Here is a 5,926-nt window from a genome sequence, read left to right as displayed (position 1 = left end):
TCTTCCTTGACGTCCACTCCAAGTCTCCTAGATCACATTTGTTCCAAAAAAGATCATCGCGAATGTTTCATTCCGTTTGGATTCCGTTTGACATTCCTTTTCTGCGAAACACTGAAATAGGCAAAAAAAACAACAATTTGCACTAGGCTTTCGGTCAATAGGTTAGTCCCAAAAATAATATAAAAGTGTATAATAAAGCCCATAAACATCCAAAACAGATAATATAAAAGCATGGAACAATAAAAATTATAGATACGTTGGAGACGTATCAAGCATCCCCAAGCTTAATTCCTGCTCGTCCTCGAGTAGGTAAATGATAAAAACAGAATTTTTGATGTGGAATGCTACCTAACATAATTTTCAATGTATTTATTTTTATTGTGGCATGAATGTTTAGATACAAAAGATTCTAGACAGAAGTTTAATATTGATGTAAAAATAATAATACTTCAAGCAATGCTAACCAAGCAATCATGTCTTATCAAAATAACATAGCCCCTGTAAAATCATGTAGTTTGGCCATGCTTCATTTTCGTCACACAAAATTCTCCCATCATGCACAACCCCGATGGCAAGCCAAGCAATTGTTTCATACTTTAGTCTTTTCAAACTCTTTCAACTTTCACGCAATATATGAGCGTGAGCCATGGATATAGCACTATGGGTGGAATAGAATATGATGATGGAGGTTGTGTGAGAAGACAAAAGGGAGAAAGTCTCACATTGACGCGGCTAATCAACGGGCTATGGAGATGTCCATCAATTGATGTCAATGCAAGGAGTAGGGATTGCCATGCAACGGATGCACTAGAGCTATTAATATATGAAAGCTCAACAAAAGAAACTAAGTGGGTGTGCATCCAACTTGCTTGCTCACGAAGACCTAGGGCATTTGAGGAAGCCCATTGTTGGAATATACCAGCCAAGTTCTATAATGAAAAATTCCCACTAGTATAAGAAAGTGACAACATTAGAGACTCTCTATCATGAAGATCATGGTGCTACTTTGAAGCACATGTGTGGAAAAAGGAGAGTAACATTGCCCCTTCTCTCTTTTTCTCTCATTTTTTGGGCCTCTCTTTTTTATGGCCTTTCTCTTTTTTTTCGAAGAACTTTCCTCACATGGGACAATGCTCTAATAATGAAAATCATCACACTTTTATTTACTTTACAACTCAAGAATTACAACTCGATACAAAATATGACTCTATGTGAATGCCTCCGGCGGTGTACCGGGATATGCAATGAATCAAGAGTGACATGTATGGAAGAATTATGAAGGTGGCTTTGCCACAAATACGATGTCAACTACATGATCATGCAAGGCAATATGACAATGATGGAGCGTGTCATAATAAACAGAACAGTGGAGAGTTGCATGGCAATATATCTCGGAATGGCTATGGAAATGCCATAATAGGTAGGTATGGTGGCTGTTTTGAGGAAGATATAAGGAGGCTTATGTGTGATAGAGCATATCATATCACGGGGTTTGGATGCACTGGCAAAGTTTGCACCAACTCTCAAGGTGATAAAGGGCAATGCATGGTACCGAAGAGTCTAGCAATGATGGAAGGGTGAGAGTGCGTATAATCCATGGACTGAACATTAGTCATAAAGAACTCATATACTTATTGCAAAAATCTACAAGTCATCAAAACCAAGCACTACGCGCATGCTCCTAGGGGGATAGATTGGTAGGAAAAGACCATCGCTCGTCCCCGACCGCCACTCACGAGGAAAGCAATCAAAGAACACCCCATGCTTCAAATTTGTCACACAACGTTTACCATACGTGCATGCCACGGGACTTGCCAATTTCAACACAAGTATTTCTCAATTCCATAATTACTCAACTAGCACAACTCTAATATTACCACCTTTATGTCTGAAAACAACTATCAAGAATCAAACTTCTCATAACATTTAATGCACTTTATATGAAAGTTTTTATTATACCCATCTCGGATGTCTATCATATTAGGACTAATTTCATAACCAAAGCAAATTGCCATGCTATTCTTAAAGACTCTCAAAATAATATAAGTGAAGCATGAGAGAAGAATAATTTCTATAAAATAAAACCACCATCATGCTCTAAAAAGATATAAGCGAAGCACTAGAGCAAAATTATCTAGCTCAAAAGATATAAGTGAAGCACATAGAGTATTCTAATAAATTCCAATTCATGTGTGTCTCTCCCAAAAGGTGTGTACAGCAAGTATGATTGTGGTAAACTAAAAAGAAAAGACTCAAATCATACAAGACGCTCCAAGCAAAACACATATCATGTGGTGAATAAAAATATAGCCTCAAGTAAAGTTACCGATAGATGAAGACGAAAGACGGGATGCCTTCCGGGGCATCCCCAAGCTTAGGCCTTTGGTTGTCCCTGAATTTTACCTTGGGGTGCCTTGGGCATCCCCAAGATTAGGCTCTTGTCACTCCTTGTTCCGAAATCCATCAAATCTTTACCCAAAAACTTGAAAACTTCACAACACAAAACTCAACAAAAAATCTCATGAGCTCCGTTAGTATAAGAAAACAAACCACCACTTTAAGGTACTGTAATAAACTCATTCTTTATTTATATTGGTGTTAGACCTACTGTATTCCAACTTCTCCATGGTTCATACCCCCCGATACTAGCCATAGATTCATCAAAATAAGCAAACAACACACGAAAAACAGAATTTGTCAAAAACAGAACAGTCTGTAGTAATCTATAGGTTTTGAATACTCCTGTAACTCCAAAAATCCTGAGAAATTAGGACATCCTAAATAATTTGTATATTGATCTACTGCAGTTGTATCAGTATTTTATCACCCTCCGGTTAAAAATATAAATTACTCTCGTGAGCGCATACTTTCTGTTTTTTTCAGCAAGATCAAATAACAATCATTCAAGAAGATCCTAAAGGCTTTACTTGGCACAAACACTAACTAAAACATAAAAAACACAATCATAACAGAGGATAGATGATTTATTTATTACTAAACAAGAACAAAAAGCAAGGAGCAAAAATAAAATTGGGTTGCCTCCCAACAAGCGCTATCGTTTAACGCCCCTAGCTAGGCATAAAAACAAGAATAGATCTAGGTATTATCATCTTTGGTATGCAATCCATATGTGGCTCTCATAGATTCATAAGGTAATTTATTTTTCTTTCTAGGAAAGTGTTCCATGCCTTTCCTTAACGGAAATTGGAATCTAATATTTCCTTCTTTCATGTCAATAATTGCACCAATCGTTCTAAGGAAAGGTCTATCAAGAATAATAGGACATGTTGGATTGCAGTCTATATCAAGAACAATGAAATCTATGGGCACATAATTCCTATTTTCAACAATAAGAGCATCATTAATCCTTCCCATAGGTTTCTTAATGGTGGAATCCGCAAGATGCAAATTTAAAGAACAATCGTCAAATTCACGGAAACCTAACACATCACACAAAGTTTTTGGAATCGTGAAAACACTAGTGCCCAAATCACATAAAGTATAGCATTCATGATCTTTAATCTTAATTTTAATAGTAGGTTCCTACTCATCATAAAGTTTTCTAGGAATATAAACTTCTAGTTCAAGCTTTTCTTTATGGGATTGCATCAAAGCATCAACGATGTGTTTAGTAAAAGCTTTATTTTGATCATAAGAATGAGGAGAATTTAGCACGGATTGCAACAAGGAAATACAATCTATCAAAGAGAAATTATTATAATTAAATTCCTTGAAATCCAAAATAGTGGGTTCATTGCTATGTAAAGTTTTGACCTCTTCAATCCCACTTTTACCAATTTTTTCATCAAGATCTAAAAACTCCGAATCATTGGGATGCCTTCTAACTAAAGTTGACTCATCTCCAGTCCCATATTTATTAAGATTCATATTGGCAAACAAATATTTAAAAGGAGACACACCAATCACTTTTAGATCTTCATCATTATTATCATGAAAACTAGAAGAACACGCCTTCAAAAAGCAATCCTTTTTAGCATGCATCCTAGCGGTTCTTTCTTTGCACTCATCAATGGAAATTCTCATGGCTTTGAGAGACTCATTTATATCATTCTTAGGCGGAATAGATATAAGTTTCAAAGAATCAACATCAAGAGAAATTCTATCCACGTTCCTAGCCAACTCATCAATCTTAAGCAATTTTTCTTCAAGCAAAGCATTGAAATTCTTTTGAGAATTCATAAATTCTTTAACACTAGTATCAAAATCAGAGGGCATCTTATTAAAATTTCCATAAGAGTTGTTGTAGGAATTACCATAATTGTTAGAGGAATTACTAGGAAACGGACTAGAATTGAAATTTCCTCTATATGCGTTGTTACCAAAATTGTTCCTACCAACAAAATTCACATCTATAGATTCATTATTATTATCAATCAAAGTGGACAAAGGCATATCATTAGGATCATAAGAAGCACTCTTATTAGCAAACAATTTCATGAGTTCATCTATCTTTCCACTCAAAACATTAATCTCTTCTATCACATGAACTTTTTTATTAGTAGATCTTTCGGTGTGCCATTGAGAATAATTAACCATAATATTATCTAAGAGTTTAGTAGCTTCTCCTGAAGTGATTTCCATAATAGTGCATCCCGCGGCCGAATCTAAAAGATTTCTAGAAGCAAAATTCAATCCAGCATAAAAATTCTGTATAATCATCCATAAATTCAAACCATGTGTAGGGCAATTACGTATCATTAATTTCATCCTCTCCCAAGCTTGTGCAACATGCTCATGATCAAGTTGCTTAAAGTCAATAATATCGTTTCTAAGAGAGATGATCTCAGCGAGAGGAAAATACTTAGAGATAAAAGCATCTTTGCACTTGTTCCATGAATCAATACTATTTTTAGGCAAAGAAGAGAACCAAGTTTTAGCATTATCTCTAAGCGAAAACGGAAATAGATTCAATTTAGCAATATCATTATCCACATCTTTCTTCTTTTGCATATCACATAAATCAACAAAGCTTTTTAGATGGGTAGCAGCATCTTCACTAGGAAGGCCGGCAAATTGATCTTTCATGATAAGATTCAGCAAAGCAGTATTGATTTCACAAGATTTAACATCGGTAAGAGGAGCAATCGGAGTGCTAATAAAATCATTATTGTTGGTATTGGAAAAGTCACATAATTTAGTATTATCTTGAGCCATCGTGACAAACAATCAATCCAACAAACAATCACACAAGAGGCAAGCAAAAGGAGACGAAGGGAAAAAGGGCAAACGGAAAAGTGGGAAATAAAACGGTAAGGGTGAAGTGGGGGAGAGGAAAACAAGAGGCAAATGGCAAATAATGTAATGCAAGGGATAAGAGTTTGTGATGGGTACTTGGTATATCTTGACTTGGCATAGATCTCCCCAGCAACGGCGCCAGAAATCCTTCTTGCTACCTCTTGAGCATGCGTTGGTTTTCCCTTGAAGAGGAAAGGTGTTGGGGAACATACTAATTTTTAAAAAAAATCCTATGCACACGCAAGATCATGGTGATGCATAGCAACGAGAGGGAAGAGTGTTGTCCACGTACCCTCGTAGACCGTAAGCGGAAGCGTTATGACAACGCGATTGATGTAGTCATACGTCTTCACGATCGACTGATCCTAGCACCGAAGGTACGACACCTCCGCGATCTGCACATGTTCAGCTCGGTGGCGTCCCACGAACTCACGATCCAGTAGAGTGTCGAGGGATAGCTTCGTCAGCACGACAGCGTGATGACGGTGATGATGATGCTACCGGAACAGGGCTTCGCCTAAGCACCGCTACGATATGACCGAGGTGGATTATGGTGGAGGGGGGCACCACACACGGCTAAGAGATCAATGATCAACTTGTGTGTCCATGGGGTGCCCCCCTCTCCCGTATATAAAGGAGTGGAGGAGGGGAAGGGGGCCGACCTCCTATG

This window comes from Triticum urartu, chromosome 3A, assembly GCF_056163025.1.
Source record: "Triticum urartu cultivar PI428250 chromosome 3A, HENAU_Tu73, whole genome shotgun sequence".
Classification (NCBI taxonomy): Eukaryota; Viridiplantae; Streptophyta; class Magnoliopsida; order Poales; family Poaceae; genus Triticum; species Triticum urartu.
Note: the sequence above shows the minus strand (reverse complement) of the source record.